Source organism: Panthera onca, chromosome A3 (genome assembly GCF_046562875.1).
Source record: "Panthera onca isolate mPanOnc1 chromosome A3, mPanOnc1 haplotype 2, whole genome shotgun sequence".
NCBI classification, from domain to species: domain Eukaryota; kingdom Metazoa; phylum Chordata; class Mammalia; order Carnivora; family Felidae; genus Panthera; species Panthera onca.
This window is the reverse complement of record NC_138341.1, coordinates 16,957,490-16,980,748: the sequence shown is the minus strand read 5'-3', so window position 1 is coordinate 16,980,748 and position 23,259 is coordinate 16,957,490. Positions and strand designations below refer to the sequence as shown.

Genomic DNA, 23,259 nt, shown 5'->3' with positions numbered 1-23,259 from the left:
AATGCAGAATTGGCTTGTCAAATGATATTGTCACGAAAAAATGAAACAGTACCCCAGCTGAGGAACTGAGCATATTCATCACTGTTGGCTGCACAGAATTTGAGGTGACACGCTGAAATACATTTAATGCCTTTTTTTCATGCATCAAATGAATAAAAAGTGAATGAATGAGGTACTTCTGACTGCCATATACCATGCAAAAGCAAATAGATTTCTTGTTTCCCAAGGAAAAAAAATAAAAAGAATACATGGGTTTTTCTGAAATAGTTGACGAATTATATTTATTATTCATCTGGAAAACTGAGGATGCTACAAAAATCATGAACAGTCTAGGTGTTCAGCCACAGTGATGCAGTGATTGAAATTGTAATGGAAGGATATCCTGTCAATTTAGTGTTCTTGACTCACTCAGGATGAAGAGCTGGGGTGGTATGGAATGATAGTGATATGGCCCGGGAAGCGATGATAACAGTACAGGAGATTTTAATACGAGTGTTTCCTTTACAAGTGAACAATTAGAATTGTGGGCTTGCCATTAAAGCACTTGGAAAACTCCAATCCCAAAGCCATTGTTTCTGGACCCTGGTAGGTTCCAGTCCTGGTTCCATCTAAACATATCTAAGCTTCAGTGGTATGTACGTAAATACTTCAGTCAAATATTTTCTAACTCTCTGTGTTGATGGTTTGCAAATTCTAATTATTTCACTGGGCAAAGAATACCCAGCAAGGACAACAGGGATGGTCACAGACTTTTGAGTCTGGAAGGAACTGCTCTCCGGGAGCTGTCTTCACCCACTGATGTAAGGTGTTCCAGGATGGAGGCTTTGCTTGCTCTGGCCCTTGAAGGTGATGTTAATACACCTGTAGCTTGTCTGCTGGCTGGCTGTCTGATATGAGGGGAGCAAGTACCTTTGTTTTCACAATGGTGCCTCTACTCCTAGGAATCCTTGAAGTAAGTGAACATGGCTCTAGTAAATGACTCTGTGGTTATAACATTCATGCCCAGACCTTGTATTTTCAAGGGGAGAAGAAAAACATCCTGGTCAGGAACTAATGAAAACAACTCATGTTCATGATCTACAGGCTTTTGGATCAGCAGCACACAGAGGACACTGAGTTCTCCCCTGAAACTTTTTGTTAACCAAAATGAAACACAAAAATCACAAAATGAGATCGGGGTGAACTTTGTGTAGCAGTATGGAGAATTCATACTCCAGTCTGAAGTCTTGACTCCCCACATATTCTCTGATCTGGTCCTCAGTGTCATCAAATAAAGAACAAGAATAGTATTTCCTCACAGCTTTGTTGTGAGAATTAAAAGGGAAACTGCTGAACTACATGAACTGCCTGATAGTCGGCCATTTTTGATGTACAAAAAGTATGTATCATATGGCTCAACAACCACGATCCCAGACACATAGCAAATGCTTATCAGGTGTTGGCTAACTTACATATATTAAATGTTGAAGAAACTCTGCAAACAAAAAGGTAGTTTTTACTTCTAGTGATACTGCTACTGCTGCTATTATTACTATTCCTATCTTAGCTGTTGTTCTCCATCAGTGATATCTGAAATGGAATCTGTGAAATGTAATACGCCAAATATCTCAGTACCACATAAAGCATGTGATGAAACATAAGATAGTCTACGTTAAAATGGATTTAATTTATGTTGCATGTATATAGAACTTGGGCTATTTATCTTTATGTGCTATGAAAACATCAGTCCTATCAGAAAATGTTTTCCCTGAAATCGACCTCTAATTCAAGATCCGAAAAACTCTGTTTAAGCTAATGTCTCTTGTTAGATAGGATAGAACTTGTCATTTTCCATTTTATACCCTCATTGGCAACATTGTCAAAGCAGCAGCTGGCTCCTGCAATTTGAAGCAGAACATCAATGAATGTCCTAATTAATGACTGTGCAGAAGAAACAATGACAAGAGGGTGTAGGTGGCCAACACGCCGAGAGGGGTGAAGGGACAGACATAGCTTCTGATAGGGTCCTAAGCCCAGATGCATATACAATTCACTAGTAAAGAGGCAGAGAAAAGGAGCAGAATATGAAGAAGAAAAGTAATACATAAAAGAGGCACTGAGAAAGGAAGTAGGTAGAGGAAGGGGCAATAGGTAAAGAGAAAAGAAGGCTGTAGACAAATAGGATGATGCATCATCACTGGTAGCCCACACCTGCTGGGTCTGAGAGAAGTGTTTGCATTCAGCACCAATTTTAGTGAATTATATGACACCTTTCTCTGGCCAGAAAGATTTCATCCTGACCCCAGCTGGTGATCAGATGGCGTCCTGGAGAATGAATATGAATAGCTCTTGTAATTTTGATCTCCACATTAGAAATTATTACCATTGGTATCCTATGAAAGAATTAAATCCGTCTTAAAGAAATTATATTAAAGAAATTTACCTTAATAATTACTTATAGACAAATGAGGATAAGAGAGTTTGTGAGGAAAGAGAATTTAAAATAAACAAACAAAAAAATTCTCTTCCTTCTAAGTGCTTGCCAGCATAAAAGATTAAATATATATTATCTTTATTAATTGCATAGAATGATGTACATACTGGTCAAAACCACTAATGAATTTGGCCAATTATTGAATCTAGAATTTTTTAGCTGAAAATCCAAATAGATTCTGATGACATACTCCAAATATATTTGCACCTGAGTCAGAATATTTATAGACTCTGAAAAGACTGTCGGAATGTGAAATCATATATAAGTTGGGTTGGGATAATTTTAGTGTCAGATACTAATCAAAGAGCCAAATTAACTACCTAAAATAATCTGAACTTTTTAAAGCCAAGCAAATATGTCAAGACTGAAAAATGCTTCTGAGTGAAAGGACTTTTATACAGCCTTCACTATATCAGTCAACCGGCTCAGATTATGGCTTCCTGCATCATCCAGAGCTCTGGCCTTTGGCTCTAGCACAGAAAGTGGCATCACAGATGAGGAAAACATTTGATCATGAATGTAGCCACCACTCTATAGATGACAAGAATAAATACTATCAGTTCTGAAGGATGGTATTACAATACCATGAGAGTTTCACTCAAGACAGTTTTATTTAGCTTCTGTATGTAGGTATCTCGTACATCAAACTCATGCTATAAAATTTTTTAAAAATAAATTTATATAAGTAAAAAAGTGAAAATGTTAAAGAAAAATATTAAATTTATAAGATGCATGTGATTATTCAAAACATGTCAAATCTGTGATCTTGGTCCTCAAATGAACTGTTTGCAAAACACTAGCTTAGATGAAGGCATAGGTGGCTGTTGGCCAAATCCCCAGATGGTGCAAAGCGAAGAGGGATGTAGCCAAAGTCTGATGAGACCTTCATGGGGGGGGGGGGGGGGGGAATACTGAGCCGAAACTAACACAAATAAATTAAAATAGCACAAATGTATATTTTTTGTATTTTAGGTACAAAACATCAGCACAAGCATAGGAGGTGTAGGACCTCATTTCACTGCCATTTGTGTGGAAATAACTTGTTTTCTTAATAATATAAAAGTCTTGTGCTTGTGTTTGGCCTCATAGTATATAAGTTGCATTCACATATATTTTTCTCTTTCAGCTTTAGATAAGCACAGCTGAAAATGAGTCAAGAAATTCCTAAAAGTCTAAATTTTTTAAAAATTTTTTCATGTTTTATTTATTTTTGAGAGAAAGAGAGAGAGAGTGAGTGGGGATGGGCAGAGAGAGAGAGAGGGAGACACAGAGTCCAGAGCAGGCTCCAGGCTCTGAGCTGTCAGCATAGAGCCTGTCATGGGGTTCGAACTCACAAACCATGAGATCATGACCTGAGCTGAAGTTGGACACTTAACCAACTCAGCCACCCAGGCACCCCCTAAAATTCTAAATTAATTTAGGATGTAAATAGAGGAATGTGATGGATGTGCAGAGCAGGGTTAATCATGCTCCAGAAAGGGAGGGGAAAAGAAAAATCAAGTCTCATCACTTTAATCATGTTTTTCATATTATAGTTAAGACAAAATGAAAAGACTAAATTTCCACCCTTTTATACCACAGTTTTGTGCTTTCCTAAATTCCTACTACCCTTTGTCAGTAATCTGGGAACTGATAACCATTTTATTCTTAATTTCATTAATATGCAATATTTTTTTAAAAAATTTACATTAAATTTTAAAACTAGAGTTATAGGGGTGCCTGGGTGGCTCAGTCAGTTGGGCGTCAGGCTTTGGTTCAGGTCATGATATCATGGTTCATGAGTTCGAGCCCCACATGAGCCTCTGCACCATCAGTGCAGCGCCTGTTTCAGATTCTCTCTCTCTCTATCCTTCTTTCTATGCCCCTTTCCCTCTTGCTCTCTCTCTCAAAATAAGTAAATAAACTTAAAAAAAAACCTAGAGTTATAAAATATTTATTTTTACTTTTTAAATGGGCTGTATTCTACCTCTTTATAGTATCTACATTCTTAACCTTTTGCTTCTTTTTTTCCTTTTTCCTTATCTCCCCATCAGAAGACTATAAATTCAGGAGCACATGCATGTGTATGCATGCGCACACGTGTGTGTGTGTGTGTGTGTGTGTGTGTGTGTATGTGTTGATCATACTTGGCTGCTGGCAGAGCTGAGTCTTTGCATAGCTGAAATGTTTTTTTTTCTATTTTTGTTACATAAAAAAAACACAAGTAAACTGGGTAAAATATTCTTAAATCACAAAAAAATTCAAAAGTCTATAGATTTGCATCTGTTACCTTCTGACAGTTGGTGTTATTGAACAAAAAACTGAGCCTACCTTGAAATTGGTTCCTCTTTAAAACGCTGTATTTCCAGTTTTGCTTTTTCCCCCTTATTGAATGCTTATGAGAATAACATCTATTTATATTTATTTTAATTTAGATTTTTGTTATTACCTGTATAGGTATATTCCTTAAATGATCATGCCTGCAATGTGGTGAGATACTTCATTCTACATACAGGTGAAAAGAATATATCTTCTGAAAAGATATATATATCTGAAAAGGATATACATCTTCAGGTGAAAAGAATATATATCTGTTGGATTTTTCCCCGTTTTATTTTTGGATATTGATTAGTCTTCTCTTGTGTTGTTTATTCCCTGTCCACCATATTTATATTTTTATTATTCTTATTTTTATTTATTTACCCTATTGTCCCACATTTTGAGAGGTCTTCTCAAATGTGTTATCTATACCACAGATTAAATTGTTGCAAATCATACTTATTTTTCATGACCTCATTACCCTCTTGTGTTCTTAACCTTCTCCCAATTCTTCCTCATCTCACCTCTCTCTTTTCATTTACCATGTTGCTTCTCCAACAAAATCACCTTACTCTTTCTCCGTTTATCATTTTTGTTCCTGTTTTATAAAGTAAAATCTTCTTTCACTCTAAAGAGAATGACAACCAGTGCCCTTAAATTTTCTTCTGGGAGGTAGAACACATTGTTCTCAGAAATTTTCCACTAGTCTTCTGTTAGTCTGCAGAATTTCTTCAATGGCCACATAACCACATGAATAATATCCCTCTACACCATTCCTCTTCTTCTCGTCATTGAACAGGTCAAGACTAATTCATTCGTTATTTGTCAGTAGACAGTATATCTAGTTTGTCTCCTTCCACTAAAGTTTATTCTCTATACCTGCCTATTCTCTATCAAAGAACTACCATCTTTGCAGTGGTATTTTAAAAAAGAAAGAAACAAAAGTAAGGAATCAACTTTGATACTTCCTTCTCTCACAGTTGCTATATTCTAGCACATTAACAAGTGCTGTGGGTTTAACCTGGTAAACAGATCATTAATATGTTCAATTTTCCACTTCTGTGCTGCCATATTAGCTGCCATACTCCTAGCCCAAGGCACCATGATCTCTGGCTTGGACAGCATAGATGGTCTCCTTACTGGTTTTCCCACATCTACTTTTCTCTTGCCCAGAATGACCTTTTACATGCAAATGAACTTGTGACTTCTCAGGTGAAAATTCAGTGACTTCCCATTGCTCTTAGGATGAAAAATCAATTAATTTCACATTACCTATAAGATTCCACATATCCTGGCACCTGCTCAACTCGCCAGACTCATCTGGCACTCTCCCTGTCTGATATTTCCTTTCAGATTCCTAAACAGAACTTTTTTCTTTTGTTCTAGGATCTTTAGATAATGTTGTTTCTTCTACCAGGAAGGCTTCCTGTTTCCACCCCACACAAAACATCTGGTTAATACCTACACAAATTTTAGTCTTTAGCTCAAATTACATCATTTGGGAAAATATTCCTTGACATTTCAGATAAAAATTAGTTCTCGGTTACATATCCCAAGTTTATACTCTAATTTTCCTTTATGGTACATTTCACAATGTATAAACTATATTTCTACCATTTTTTGAATATAGATTTTTTTCCGCCTAACTGAAAAGTTAGAAAGCAGGTTGGAAAGTAGGTTGAAGTGCATAAAAACTCTGATCCAATCCAACATTTCAAGTAGGCTTTCAGCTAACTACCTCATGCCCTACTGAAAAGGCATCTGGTATATGAAAAACTACAATTCCAAGAATGCACCAGAAACAGGAGTTTTGGCCTTGCCCATAGCAGTTTATTTTGAAGGACTCTGTCAGTTTACTTCCCCACGACCCCCCAAATTAAGTTAGGATCCAGTTAGGTTCTGGTTATTCTAGACTACATCAAAAGTCACCTCCTTGAAATTGACAAACTAGTTTCTTCAACTCTCTATATCATCATCTCCCTGTTTTACTTTCTTCTTCATGATTAACACAATTTACTGAATTACTTATTATTTGTTTGACTCCACAAAATTATTGAGCACAAAAACTCTACCATGTCCTGTTTCCACTATATGCAATCACAAAAGAAAATTGGATAGGATTAGATTTAAATGAGAGGTAAAGTAAAGAGCCAACTCAACATTATCAACAAACACTGGCTTAATTGAGAGCTTCTTAGCATGATCTTTTATCTGGGGGCACTAATATCACCAAAGAGAAGTCCTTTTCCAATGCAGTCATAACTACCCTCCACAGACCACAGACACAACTTCAAACACTCATGAGATTGTGTCCTCAACGTTAGTGAAGTAGTCAGAAAGTAAATTATTCTGATCTGTTCATACAGTCTTCATGGCAGGGCCCTGAGGGAGCTAACACAACAGAAGGGGAGGTGATGGCAGGCCAGGGAGAGCCTGTGGCTGCATTCTGGACAGCACATCATGGGAAGGAACTATAAGGTCCTCTCATAAACATCTCTAGGAAAGAAGTTATAGAGTGAAGGAAAGAATGTATTGCAGGTAGGATTCTTTAGGGGAGCAATCAGATTCAGCCTCTGTTCAGAAAGCAGCACTTCATTGGACATTCCTACCAGAACTGCCTATCCCATGTTCTGAGCCTTGGGGCCTTGCGTTCCTGTCTCATGTGACTAAGAATGAGCAGCCCCTCTACAGGAACCGGGCTTGCCTTTCAGATTTGAACTGTTCTAGGGCCTGCTGCTTCCCCAGAAAGCCTGAGCCATGAAGGTACTCACAGAGTAGGAATGACCTGGCAGAGATGGAACATAAACTCAGAAACATTGAGTGGGGCCTATTCAAATACCTTCTTGCTCATATGAATTAGGAATCCTGGTTATGAACCATGTTTTTCCTGCTTCATTGATCCCAGATGATGGTTTGGGTCTGAGCTGAGAACCTAATCTGAAAAATTATATATTGAGACTGTTGCAGAAATGTGGCTTCCTTCCATTGTCCCAGAACAAAAATTGTCACCTTTCCTTCTTTCCTCGATTTTTCCCCTTTTTCTTAACTTTTGTTACTTTTGGTAACATAGAAAGATTATTTTGTCCAAAGAGACGTGAAATATTCCAGACGTATTGCACTGAGAGTGTGTGTAGCACAAATCAACTTGCCTTGAGCTTCTCTGATATATAGCCAGTGTTTTAATGTTCCCATTTATACCGATCTGTAATACATCTTCATAGTGTTGGCTTAATCACAAATGACAAGGGTGGAAAATGTAATAAAGACAGGGGCACATTAATCCACTTTGTATGAAAATGTGGAAAGGTAATCCAATTTTGAACTGCTTGCTCCTAAAAAATATAAAAGTTTGTAAGATTTCTATATCTTAGTTGGGAAGAAAGCAGTCAATCCTAATGAGTAGTATTTCATGGTAATGAGGCCTCAGTGCCTTGAGTGTATGCACAGCACTAGAAGACCCAAGCTGAAAAAGGACCCCAGGGGAAAGAGAAAGGACGCTCTGGGGACCAAGCTGCCTGATGATCTGGAAGCATGTTTTGTTAGGAGATCAACATGCGGATGGCATCCAGATAAATTCATTCTGTGTGGGCCTCAGAGAGAATCCAGGGCTAGGGATGCTGTCGTGCCTCCCCCCTGCATAATCCCTAAGTCTATTTCATATGAAAGGTAATTCTGACTCTGCTCCCTAAAGACAAGCCAGGGTTCATTTTGTAAACAATCCATAAAAGGGGTCATCTGGGTGGCTCAGTCAGTTAAGGCTCTGACTTCAGCTCAGGCCATAATCTCGTGGTCTGACTTCAGTTCAAGCCCCACACTGGGCTCTGTGCTGACAGCTCAGAGCCTGGAGCCTGCTTCAGATTCTGTGTTTCCCTCTCGCTGCCCCTCCCCTACCTTTCTCTCAAAAATGAAAACATATAAAATTTTAAAAAAATCCATGAAAGGAAGGTAGATGTAGCTGGAGTGCATGTTTCTAGCAAGGGAGATGGGGTGAGGGAGAGAGTGGTCATGACAATGTCAGGTTTGTCCTAAACCACAACTGATGTCATTCTGATAATTATGCACATCTGTACTTGGGGTGTGGTATTCATCAAATGCATGGATATAGCTGCATATTTAGTGCTCATGGTTGGCAGAAGTACAGTAAATATGAACTATGGATTTGAAGGGCACAGAGTTTTAATCTCACCTTTTATTTGCTCTATGATATTGGGCAAATAGTTTAACTTTCCTGAATATCAGTTGCCTTATCAGTACATAGATTGTGCTACTTATCTCACAAGATTGTTAGAAAAATAAGACCCAATAATTCTACTCCTATGTATTTCATCAAGAGAAATGAAAACAAAATTCATTTAAAACATGAATAAAAACCCATGCATGAATATTCACAGTAGCATTTTACATAATAGCCAAAACTTGGAAACAACCCAGATGTCCATCAACTGATAGATGGATAAACAAAATGTGGTACATCCATACAATGGAATATTAACCTACATAAAAAGAATGAAACACTGAAAAGTGTTGCAACATGCATGAAACCTTAAAAACATTATGTTAAGTCAAAGAAGCCAGTCACAAAAGATTAACATATAAGTCCTTTCATATGAAATGTCAAGAAAAGGGTTATAAAGAGACAGAAGTTCTATTAGTGATTGCTTAGGGCATGAAAAGGGCAAAAGAGAGGTGAATGCTAAAGAGTACAGAATTCCTTTCTGAGGAGATAAAAATGTTCTACAATTGACTGTGGTGGTTGCACTTATCTGTTAATAAACTTAAACCTTAAACCGTTGAATTGTACACTAAATAGGTGAAATATATGAGATATTAATTATATCTCAATAAGGCTATTTAAAAAAATATGTGGCACCTGTGTGGCTCAGCCGGTTAAGCATCCAACTTCGGCACAGGTCATGATCTTGTGGTCTGTGGGTTTGAGACCTGTGTTGGGCTCTGTGCTGACAGCTCAGAGCCTGGAGCCTGTTTCTGTGTCTCCCTTTCTTTCTCCCCCACCCCCCATTCTCTCTCTCTCTCTCTCTTTCTCTCTCTCTCTCTCCCTCTCTCTCTCAAAAATGAATAAACATTTTAAAAATTAAAAAAAAAAAGAAATATAGGAGATAATGTATAAAAAGGCTCTTATTCCTATAGTAGACATGTGATAACTAGATAATAACTGGTATTACTACTCACCATTTTCATCCCAATATACACATATTATTAAATATATAGAAAGTTCAGAGTATACTATGCTCACTTTGAATTTCACATTTTCATACCTGATTAAAAGGGGTACACTCTAGAACTTAAGACAAAATTGGAAATAACTTACATAGCTTTGAAATGACAAGAGTTCACACAGCCTTTCCTCTGTGACCAACCAGCCTCACTCCTAAGGTAGCACTTCCCCTCCACAGACCACATCTCTGTACCGGGGGCATTCAGTCCAAGTGTCTGACTCAGTGATTTCACCCTGGGTGGCCCAGCATCCTATAAAAGAGACTGACTGAGTAAATCAAATCAGATCTGACCTTCAGGAGCTTGGCAAGTTGGTAAAGAACCCTCTTCATGAACATAACACAAGGGAGTAGATCTTATCACTTTTGAGAAATGACTACATCTGAAGAGACTCATGGCCCACGTACTACCAAAGTGACTAGACCAGAGGACTTAACTTCTGTTGTCATATTGCATGCACAACATCATGAGATCAACTTGTAGTCAGCCATTAGTGCCCCATTGTGGTGGAATGTTAGTGTGTCAACTTAGCTAAGTGCAAACTATGCTTCCCTGCAGAGTTGTGGGTTAGTGTGGGTCACAAAATACATTTTTCATAAGATTCAGAGGGTTAGCATGAAACAGCAGACATATTTTTTACAGTGATGACTTCTCTGAATTGGTTCTGGGTTGTCTGGAATTGATTATTCAACTTATATTGAAAGTGAAGGGTGTTTTTGACCATACCTACAATGGTAAAAGAGACTCTAATAGTTCATGTCATGCATTAATATAACAATTATTTAATTAGTCATCTGCATACACATTTAATTAAAGGCCAATGGAAAGTTGGCAAGTATTTGCTGTCATAGAACACTGTAGGAAAAATAAATTGTACAATGTTTGGTTGGTTATGTGTAAATGCACCAGAGAAATTGGAGAAATAAAATTATTTGGGGGGGGGGGTTGAATTTCCAACTCAGGATATGTGTCTTACAGACTTACCTTAAGGTAACCCCAAGTGAGATGTACCCTTGTATGATCTTTCTTTGACTGCAGGTGGAACCTGTGACTTACTTTTAGCCAATAGAATATGGCCAATCCCACCATAATGCAATTATATTATGTCATATAAGGCTCCATAAAAACAGACTATAGAGAAATCCTTCTTCTGAATTTGAAAAAATAAGCCACCATGGGTTCTATAGTTGCTTGGAAATGAAGTTTGCCAACAAACACACGAGCTTGGAAAAGGACTTGGGCCTTAGCTGAGACTAATGTTCCAACCAATGCATGGACTACAGCTTTGTGCAATCCTAAACAAAGGGTTTATTTGAAATCCTGACACATGGAATTTGTGGAATATAATAAAATGGAGGTTGTTTTAAGTTGCTAAGTTGTGGTAATTTGTTATACAGCAATAGAAAACTAATAAGCAAGGGACTTAGAAGTTTCTATGATGGCTTTAAAGAAAACCTTTGTATCTTAGAGCCACAGGCTCGAGATTTTTGAAAACCAAACCCAAAATCTAATCCTGCAGATGGTTTAATTATAATTAAAACTGAATTCTCAATTTTATAAGCTCTCACAATAAAGTTAGTACATTGACTAGAAATAAAACAGACTCTGAAAATTGGGATGGGGACATATGAGTTTATTTCAGTGAAGCTGGTGACCACTAATCCGTACCTTTTGCCAAAGAGCCTGTGGAAATTAGTTTCCCCTTGATTAGTGAACTTCTAATGGCTTCTCCTGTAATATAGTTGCCTTACAAAGGGCTGATGATTGTCCTCATGGACATATCCTCACCACTACTTTTTCAGCTGATGATTGTCCTAATGGACATATCCTTACCACTACTGTTTCACCTATAATCAGCTTCAAATTCTAGCAGGTGACTCACAGACTGTGAAGTACAAGGTATGACCTGTGAAGAGGGCAACATACACCCAAATAACTGCATGATTTTTACAATGTATCAACCAAATCCATGGGGGTTGGAATGGGTCCTAAGAATGTGGGATAAGGATGGGAGGAATATAATATTGGATTGAGCCAAATTTATTATTGATACAAGCTTACTAGAGAGATTTTGCATTCACTATGTTAGCTCAGGTGTCTGGAGTGATTCTACTAGTCTGTTTGGTTGGTTGGTTGACTGAAATTCGGACTCAAAAGTGACCTATATTAAGTGAAGTTGAAGTACCCAAAATTCCCTAGCATATTATAGAGGAAAATATTAATTTGTTTGGTAAAATTAGAATTCTAGAGTATATTTTTCATGTAACATACTACCCTGTTACTATCCCACAGGATACATTCTTCACCTAGGCTATGCGAAATACACTGGCAAGGAGAGCCCCAGCATCCTTTCAGAACTCTCTGGTACATCTTTACTCTCTGCATACCAGGACTGATAGCAGGAACTACTGCCAGTGAACTGGGCTCCTTGCATTCATTGAGAGCAATGGGATTCGAAAATTCTAAGAGCCAAGAGATAGCACTTCATCACCAAAATCAAAGTAAGAGAGGTTACCATATTAAGTTGCAGAGCCAAAGCAGTGACCAGGTTTTAGTGTTGCTTGGTTGATAATGGAATCCCCAGAACTGAAATCTATGGGCAGACCATTAAAGTCTTACTTGAGGGGTGCCTGGGTGGCTCAGTCAGTTAAGTGACCAACTCTTGATTTTGGCTCAGGTCCTAATTTCATGTTCATGAGTTTGAGTCCCGTGACAGTCTCTGCAGTGACAGCATGGAGCCTGCTTGGGATTCTTTCTCCTTTCTCTGCCCTTCTTCCTCCCTCTCCCTCTTTCTCTCTCTCAAAAATAAATAAATAAACATTAAAAAAGTAAACTCCATTAAAAAAATAAAGTCTTGAGGTACCTGGGTGGCTCGTTGGTTAAGCATCTGACTTTGGCTCAGGTCATGGTCTCCTGGTCTGTGGGTTCAAGCCCTGCATCAGGCTCTGTGCTGATAGCTCAGGGCCTGGAAACCTGTTTCAGATTCTGTGTCTTGCTCTCTCTCTCTGCCCCTCCCCACTCACTTTCTGTCTCTCTCTCAAAAATGAATAAACATTAAAAAATTATTTAAACAAATAAAATAAAGTCTTAGTTGATTTGTGTTAGCAAGAATCTCTCTCTGACTTGAATCACAACAAAAGGCAGTACCAATCTATCAATCAATTCTCAACTTTGAGCCAATTCACAGACACAGAACCTCTTAAATGAAGAGGAGGCTGATACCTCTTAAGGAATAATGCTTCCATACTGCCAACATTTATACATCTTTCTCCTACCCTTCCTCAAAAAAACCTGTGGCTTAACTATTTATCAGAATGATAACACACTGGGGAAGGGAAACTAATCTCACATTTTAGGAATAACTGACATTGATTATAAACTGACTTTAAATCCCAGAGGTCCAGAATACCACTTTAGTCTACTAATCAGAAAAGGGGCTTGTGAAGGTAGGAAGATTAATGGAATTTTATTGAGTTGTCAGTCACAGTGCACCTGATGAGTCACCAGTCACACTCTATTTATTTTCCATATTTCAATATACACAATTAATGTAGATTAATTATACGTCTGGTAGAATATCCACATTGGTTCCCTGACCTATAGGATGTAGACTATTATTATAGAAAAAGTCAAAGGTAAAATACTGTAATTAACTGCTTCTCTCCATCAAAATAGTAAACTAAAAGTAATACCACATTCCTAGACAGATTGTAGAGATTAGTAATGCCATCAAGGATTGAAAGATGCTGGGGTGCTGATTCCTTCCACAGCCCTATTCAATTTGCTTTGCAAAAGACTACTTGATCTTAGAGAATGACAGCAGATCATTAGAAACTTAATCATGTGATGATTTTAATTATATATGTAAATTCATTGTTGGAGCAAATCAACACATTCCCTGCTAAATGGTAGGCATCAAATGATGTGATGAATGCTTTTTCTTTTTCTTTTTTTGAGATATAATTCACATGCTATAAAGTCCATCCTTTATTTATTTTAAGTTCCCAAATTGGACTTTATATATATTATTTATTTTAATTTAATTTTTAGTTAACATACAGTGCAATATTGGTTTTAGAATGCTTTTTCTTTATGCTTGTTGGTATAGACTATCGAAGAGTCTACTTTCAGCTGGCAAGGCCAGCAATAGATCTTCACCATTCCACCCAGGATTGGCTTTCTAGCACTATGCCATAATCTAGACCCTAGTGTCTTCAATTGCCTTTCCTTTCTACAGTACATCATGCAAATCTGTTATATTATTACATGGAGCAGACAGTAGGCAGCAATGAGTGGCAGTTGTTTCTGACCTCAAATGAGGCAGCTCTTTTAGTTTCTGACAGTAGGGTTAAATATGTTTCCACCTTACAAAGAATTAGTAGCTTCAACCCTTTGGGCCAAGTTAGAACTTTCCTTATATAGAAAAATAAAGATTTCAACAGTCTTTCCCCCAGAGTAGTTGAGATATAAGTACAGTGTTTATTACATAGTAATTGCTATGTAATTGAGCAGATATAAATACAGTGTTTATTACATAGTAATTGCTAAGTAAATGTTAATTATATTAGATAATGACATAAAAGATGTTCACAATATGTTAAATGAAAAAGTAGTACAAAACATGATGAAAATAAATAAAAAGCCCAGAGCAAGAAAACTTTCTGCAGCAAGTCAAGAGAGCGATGGAAGCTGTCATGAGACTGGTGGATCTAGTACTTGAAGTGTCTATGGCAGAGAAGAATGTTGTTAAGGAGCCTTAGGTCGATCTCAGTATGCAAATCCTTAGCAGGTACTCAGTGAAATCATTTACTTCCCTAGAACTTATACCAGAGGTCTGGATGTGGACACGTCCTTCTAACTTTTTTTCAACTCTTTATTGAAATACAGCTTTTATAAAGAAAACTACATATAAGTAAGTCAACATGTACACAAATTATAGGTGTTCAGTTTTATCAAATATTAAATACTGGTTCAAGAAAAAAACACATCACTAGCACCCCAAAGCTCCTATTGGGGTCCTTCCTATATCTATTCCAGAACTGTAACGATTATCATTATTTCAATACTGTACCATATTTTAGTTTATACAAATAGAACTATGCATTGTGCACTCTTTTGTGGCTGGCTTCTTTTGTTCAAAATTATTTCTTGAGACTCATCCACATTGTTGCATGTAGCCATGGTTCATTCGTTCTCACTGCCATTTAATATTCCATTGCATGAATTTTTGACCAATTCTTAAACCAATCTGCTGTTTGACAGACTGGTGCCTGAGACTGGTTTAAATGCAAAGAGCTCAGACTGTAATGACTCACTTTACTGGGGGAGATATGAAGAAATGTGGGAAAAGGAGATAGTATTAAAAATCTACCCTGGATCATCCTGACACAAAACCACAATGAATTTTCACTGACAAGAGGAAGGAATCTTTTCAACAGAGATTTCCACTGTCTACTGAATACAGACCATTTAATACGCCAGACTGAAAATGAATTTCTGTTCAAACTGGTCAAATTTATAATTCTCTGGCTGTTCCTATTGGCCCTCACAAAGCATCTGAGATACCAAGGTTTACTAGTAGGAATTCAAACAAGGAATCACTGGATCCAGAGAGTGATTTGTAAAGAAAATGGAGACCAAGACTGTGGACCCCAACATCTAGAATAGGGAGAGCTGACAAGCCATTCTTACAAATGGAGACATATCACCTATTGCTTTATGCAATACATTTCCATATCTTTCAACCAAAGAAATTTTTCATCCTTCCACTTTGTCTCTTAAGATATTTACATCTGTCATTTCACTTTCTGGTAATAAAGACTATGCAGCTCTCTAAGCCTTAGTTTCCTCACCTTTAAAATGAATATAAGGGGTGCCTGTGTGGCTCAGTCGGTTAAGCATCCGACTTCAGCTCAGGTCATGATCTCGCGGTCTGTGAGTTCAAGCCCCGCATCGGGCTCGGTGCTGACAGCTCAGAGCCTGGAGCCTGTTTCAGATTCTGTGTCTCCCTCTCTCTCTGACCCTCCCCTGTTCATGCTCTCTCTCTGTCTCAAAAATAAATAAATGTTAAAAAAAATTTAAAATGAATATAATATTATTTGCAAAATACTGTTAAGAGGATTAAGTAAGTCAACATGTACACAATGACTTTGTTATCACTATCCATTAAAGAAAAGCCATTTGGTTTTTTTGTTTATTTTTTAAATTTTTTAATGTTTATTCTTATTTATTCTTAGAGAGTGAGCAAGCACACAGAGGGAAAGATAGAGAGAGGGAGGGAGAGAATCCCAAGCAGGCCCCATGCCACCAGCGCAGTGCCTGATGCATGGCTTAAACTCACGAACCGCAAGATCATGACCTGAGCCGAAAACAAGAGTCCAATGCTCAGCTGACTGAACCACCCAGGAAGCCCAAGAAAAGCCATTTGAATCATTAACACCTGCTCCAGCAGTCACTGTCTATTTAATATGCAAATATTAAGTTGAAAAATATCAATAAGATCATAAGCTACTGATGTTCTACTGGATGATTAATTTGTGAACAGCCTTAAGCATTGATAGTCCTGTATCTGACAGGATCTAGGAAAGATGTTGACATGTCATCTCAACCATTGTCTGTGTCTTAAAGAACCTGCCCAGAGCTCCTCTCACTGAGAGTTATGGAATATTTGGTCCACTGAGCAAGATCACCTCAGTCCTGGCTCCTTTATGAAATTTCAAAGCCTGAAGGCAATAAGGAAACTTGCAGGACATGTGACCCAATGTCCCCTCAAGCTAGTATGTATGGCATCCTTGACAGGGGTCTTTCACCTTCTGTTTGAGCACCATCAGTGACAGGAAGTGCTGTGCCTTACAAGGCAGACTGTTCTTCGTTGGACTGTCCATATTGTCACTTGCCTCCTTTTCACATTACATTGAAATAGTCTCCCTGTAACTTCTACCCATTGGTTCTATTTCTGCTTTCTAGGAGCTACCTGAGCAGTCTGTACTTTCTTCCACATGATAGCCCTACAGAAAGATTGCCTTTTGGAGATACATCACTTATCAAAAAGATGGCTGGCAAGTGATCTTCAATCCAGGGGAATTACAGAGTAAATTTAGTAGGATAAGTGTGTGTGTGTGTGTGTGTGTGTGTGTGTGTGTGTGTGTGTCTTTGTGCGTGTTGAGTTTTAAATGTATGTGAGGTAGGGTGTTTGCTAATAAGGTCCACCAAAAACTTTCATTTATATGCATACACCCTGATAAGGAAATAGACAAAAATTCAAATTCTTTAATATGCAGAATCTGTAATGCTTAGAAGGTCTGGATTTGGTGATAGTTTTGGAGAAATGGGGAAAGACTGTTTAAGAATATGACCTATGGAGTCAGACTGAGTGAAAACGTTTGCTTTTTTCTATCTTTAATAGCTGTGTCACCCTGAACAAATTTCTTATCTCTCTGAGCTTCAGCTTCCTTATCCATGATTTGTTTTTTGAGAGGATTAAATGAGAAAATTTTAGATTAGTTTAGCACATAGTAGCCAATCAATAAAAATAAATTATACAACGAAAGTTTTATTTTGAAATTCTAGAATGCCCATGACCTCATTTTAGCAAAATAACCTGAAATCCATTTTTCCTCCCAGTCAGTGACCTATCCAACACCACTTACATAGCAAGTGTCAGGGTAAAACCTCAAGTCTAAAGCATCTGGCTGTAACTTTTGTGCCTTTGTTACCAGGCCCAAGCTGTCTATGTATCATAGGACTTATTACCAAGCCAGGCCACCAGCAAAAATTGAGATCCATTCTTACAAACAGCCTCCACAGGAGATAATATATATATTTCAAAGATGTTTCCTTTGATCAGAATATGTCTAGACTCCTCTTTAGAATGGACTTCAGAGCCAGTAGATTTTTTAAAATTCTCAATGGCAGCAAATTATGTCTTTTATTGCCAAAAAAATAAAATTCACCCTCATTTAGAAGTCATTCAGAGTTAAAGTCTGATGAGTAAGCTGGGTGATAAAGCTGGGAGTTAGTTTTATGCCACACACAGCAATGTGCTATTGAAGCTGAGCCCAATTTCCTTATGTGATTTGTAAGCAGGCTCCAAAGCAGTCCCCAAAGAGGAGTTTCCATAAGGTTTTGAATTTTTCTCACCAGATTAAGCCTACACCTCCAAGAAAATTCTTTCAGGAAAGATAATGTTTATTTAAAGACATACATTCCCACTTATTTTTTGAAGTATAAGTCAATCCCATTAATTCACCTAAAGACATGAATTTGGTACAAGATGTGCTAAAGACATTATGCTAAATCCTGAGGCTACAAAGACAGAGTCACTTCCAAGAAGACATTTAAAAAGCAGTCAGGGAAAAAAGAAAGAACAGCAGCATCACGAAGGTTGGTTTAGGATTGTTTTATGCATAAGGTATTATGAGAACATCAAGGAAGGAGTTTAGTTAGATTCAGGGACCAATCTTGTAGCCTTGTTGGAGATGGTGATAATTTATTGACTCTGAATGGAGCTCCAGGAGTTAGCCAGGCAGACAGTCAAGAGAAAGGAATTCTTGACAAATGGGATAGAATGAACAGAAGTCCATGAAACAGAATGGAGCATTCAAGTAACTACAACATTATAGATATGGCTCAAGTGGGGAGCATAACAGGGTTGTGTTGCAAAACAGATTTACAGAACCAGGCAGGAGCACTGGCACAAAAGGTTGTATTTGAAATATTAAGTTTAGCTTTAACCTTGGAAAAGTAGGTTGGAGTAAAAAAGCTCAGTTTTACAGATTAAAAAAATTACCCTGGCAGCAGCATGGAAGGACTGCAGTGAGACAAAACCAGTAAAGCTGTGGCTAAAATTCAGTCAAGAAGTCATTAAGATCTGGATGGATGTGGTGATAATGAGGATGATGAGGGGGTATGGAGTTTACATAGGACTATGAAAGGATCAAATAATAAGACTTGGTAACCAATGGAAAGTGGCAAGTAAAAGAAAGGATTTTTTAAAAATTTTATTAACAGTGTCACTCACACAGGGCCCCTTCATTTCTGCAAAGGCTTAACATTATCAGAGAAGATATCTAGGCACTAATGTCTGAAACAGTCTCTCTCTCTCTCTCTCTCTCTCTCTCTCACACACACACACACACACACACACACACACACACACACACACACCCTCTGCATAATGAATACATTTCATTATTTTTAGTCAATCGCAGGGCCATCACATAGAACGCAAGTGATGCATGAGGCCAGAAATAATTTTAGACCTCTATGTTTGGCATTTATTTAAGGTTATTATCAAGAGATAATAGACCCTGTGCTCCTTATAATAGAGCTGTAGTTTTTTTTTTTTTTTTTTTAGAAATTAAAGTAGCAAGTAGTGAAATGCCTCATGCATGACAATGATATTTAGCTTCTTCTTTTAGTTTCTTTCTAAGATACGGGGTCGAAGGTGATTTTAAAAAGAGTCCTTGGAGACTGCTGTGAGTTTTCCATTGATTTCTTATGCACAGAGGCTTCAGGTGTGCTCTAAATGGTGCCTATTGTTAACCAGTTTTAAGGGGGAAAGCATTTACTGGAAAAAAAAACTGAGATGAATTTCAGACTAAGAAAAACAGCAACCACCAAAGACCTATGTTTTGCCACTTTTTCAACAATCCTATGAGGACAGATGTAGACAAAAGCCCCTCTTTTTAACAGTCTTTCTGGAATTCTCAAGCTTCTCCTTCAAATCTCAGTGGGGAAAAAAATACATTATCCCCTTTCCCATGAAAGATTATTCATAAAAAGAAGAGCCCAAAGACGTTAGGGCAGTGATCTGGGAGCACATTTGGTTAGGGCAGGAGGTAACATCACTAGGACAACTAAGTCGAGAAGGACCAACACAGAAGAGTCACCTCTCTTTTAAACTCAATATTTGACCTCACAGAAGGGCCCTGTGACTAAGAACTCAGAGAGAGAGAACCAACACAAGCAGCTCATCTCTCTAAACAAGTCAAATTTAGCTATCCCTGCCATGGCGGTGAGTCCTGTCTTAACTCTAGCCCACTACAGTACAAGATGGGCAGGTCTCAGTGTCACAAAATCAGTACAAATAATATGCTGAAGGAACAAGGATGATACATCAGCCCAGGCTTCCCAGATGAGATGGCATTTGCATAGGAACTTGAAGGATGTACATGAATTTCACAGCAGAGATAGTGCTGTGTTCCCTTCAAGTGGACATTGCAGTGAGGGGTGTAAATGGCACGTGCTTCTACCTTCAAGGAAGGTGTCATTCTCTGTCTTCAGTAACCAAGTGGCCTCCTCTTGTGTCATAACTGAGTGGGTGGCACCACAACCTCCCTAAAATGTCTGTCCATCTGCTAAAAGGACGTCACTGAATCTAAAGAATAAATGGACATGCCAGTCTAAGATCTGCCAGAGAATAAGATTGTTGAAGGGCATGAGAGGGGAGAAGTATTTTGGGAACCCAGAGAACTTATATTTAGAGCAGACATGGATTGAGAAATGCATGTGCCAAGTGCTAAACTATAACACTCTAGGTCAAATCTCAGCACTTCTTAATCCATTCATTAGCCCCTCTGTTTTTTCTTTTCCTCACTTCTCACTGCAACATCAAGGTACCAACATTTTGTCTACAACTTAACAGGCTTCAGTCTCCCCTGAAAATCACAGAAGGGTAAAACTGGAGAATAATTTGGATACAGAATGAACAGTCCATTCAGCCCATAAGGAAATTACAAAGAAAAAAAAGCCAGGTTTATCTTGGGACAGAAATACTTCCTTTTTTTTTTTCTTCGTGGGCCCTCCAGAAATCCTAAAACAAAAGTCACATCCTGGAATGTGGGATGTAAGGGTTTTATTACATGAAATCTTTTGAGGGACACAAATCATCCAAATCCACATGATTTGGATAAAGAATGGAGAAGGCTTGTGTGTGTGATGGCTATACTAAGACTTTCACAGTGTGGGAGTGTGGGTGTCAGTTCTCACAGTGTGGAAGTGTGGGTGTCAGTTCCTCTGCAAGGCAGGTCAGGGTTCAGGTTGTTGGACTCAGGCCCTCTAAGCAGGACCACACTGTGGCTGCCCAGCAGGCTCCCAAGTCTGTTGGGTGATGTGGGTCCACTGCATGACTCTGTCCTGACTCTTCAAAACCACAAGACAAATATGGCACATGTTTCTGGAACATTAACTTAACTTGAATATCTACAGGAAAAATAATCTAAATAATCTTTATTAAAATTGTGACTAATATTTATTAAGTACTTAGTAACTGCTTAGCACTATCTGAAGTGCTCTATATAAATTAACTAACGTATTTTTTCACCTCAACAATAAGATTTAAACAGCTGTAATCTTTGTCTTAAAAGTGAGAGAACCAAAGGCAAAGTACAGAGAAGCTGAGTAATTGGCCCAAGGCTGTAAGGTATTAAGTGGTGGAATCGAATTTTGGGCTCAGTCTCCTGACACAGATATGTTGTAGTTTACAATGCAAAATTAAAAACTAAATAAAATTTAAAAATTAATAAATAAAATTATGTATGCAACTTCAAGGAAATGCAAACTTCTTAAGCGTGTCTTTTAAATTGAGGTCCTTACTCTTCTTTGCTTAAGGATATTTTTATAAAAACTTTAAAACGTATCAGTTTATGTTTGCCGAGTCACATGCTCAACACATTGATGAGTTTGAGAGAAATGTTAGAATCCCTGTCCCCAAAGGCTTGAGGAAGAAAATACACATACAGGCAAATGGCACACATGTGATTTTAAGACAGTTAACTTCATGTCTTGATAATATTTGCACAAAGACAGAGGTTGTGTAGCCTCCATAGTCAGGGAAGGTTTCCATGAGCATTTAGAGTTAAAGTAAATGCTTGAGGAAATTTAGATTTATGTGGACAGTTGGGGGCAGGTGGGGAAGCCCAAGGGAGGGTCAAGCTTAAACACAGGGATAGAAGTAGGATGGGGATTCAGCCTGGAAACAAGTGAGGGCAGGAGGGAGGTCATGACAGGCAGAGAGGATTCATGCTATTCAGTTAGAGAAAAATGTTGTTAGACAAAGTGAAAGCCCTGATAGAGATTTGTAAATGTCATCTAGTTCCTCCCATCACTTACTGAATTTACCGAATGGTTTCTATCTTCAGGCACTGACAGTTCAGGCTAAACTTGATCCAAAAAGAATGGGAAAATATGTATGGTTATAGCCAGAAGGTGATAGTGATCTTAAAGAAGTTTGAATAAAATGGAAGTGGAGAATGAGGGAGATGAGAACTTGTCAATAGGTTGTTTTGCAATAATCATATTGAGAGATAATGAGAGCCTGAACTAGTAAGAAAGAAATGGTTGCAAACAGGGAAGGCACATTTGAGAGATGTCATGAAGAAAAAAAAATCAATATGTATTACTAATAGACTGAACTGAGGGACAAATTGGCAATGTAATAGAACAGTCTGGAAATCAGGAAAATGGTGGTATCCATGGCTACAACGGGTAGGCCTGAAAGAAGCACTGAGCTATAAGGAGTGTTCTGGTGTTTTCCAGTCAATTTTAGCTATAACTGAACAGAATATCTAGATAAAGCTGTCCTGTAGGAAAGTGACGATTTTAAAGCAGCCCTTCAATGAGCTAGTATATTTAGAAACTTTGATCATCTCATCAACAACAATAAGAAAAAAAGAAACTCTAAAAGTTGATGAGGACTTGCAGTTAAAGACAGCAAGTTCATCACACAAATTTAATTTGGCCACAGCCAAATAAAATAAAATAAAATAAAAAACCAGTAAAGATAGAAAACCATGTAAAGCAGTTGTAAAGGGACATAAACAAAATAGCAAAAAGATCAGCAGTGGAGACAAGAAAAATGAAATTTTGAAGGCTGGGAAGCAGTGAGTGTTAACTACCTTTGCTTGGCTGAAGAATATTAAATCTAATTTCAATTCCTAATCTGGGGAAAGCTAAGAAACATATTCATTCATACTGCAAAATCCCCAAGGTTTCTAGAAGTGGAAGAACCAGGTATCCAGGAAATGTGTATTGGAAAATGTGTATGTTTGTATTGGAAGGTGGGGATATATGGTTAAAAACAGCATGACTCATAGAAAGTCTTTTGAAGAAGCAGTTAGATTCCCAGATCCTCCTCCTATCCCATGCAACTTCTTCCCTACTGAAGAAGCCCAATGTTTTTTGCCTTTCTGTGTTTTTTTTTCCTGGAGAGAATAAAATGGAATGTCTCTGGACTGAAGGATACTGGGCACCAA

At 37.9% G+C, this 23,259-nt stretch overlaps 1 long non-coding RNA gene across 1 annotated transcript in view; it reads right to left on the bottom strand.

Annotated features, from left to right (window-relative positions):
- LOC144615832 (uncharacterized) overlaps positions 1–23,259 on the bottom strand; it is a 574,275-nt gene that overhangs the window by 136,269 nt on the left and 414,747 nt on the right. The window lies entirely within an intron of this gene.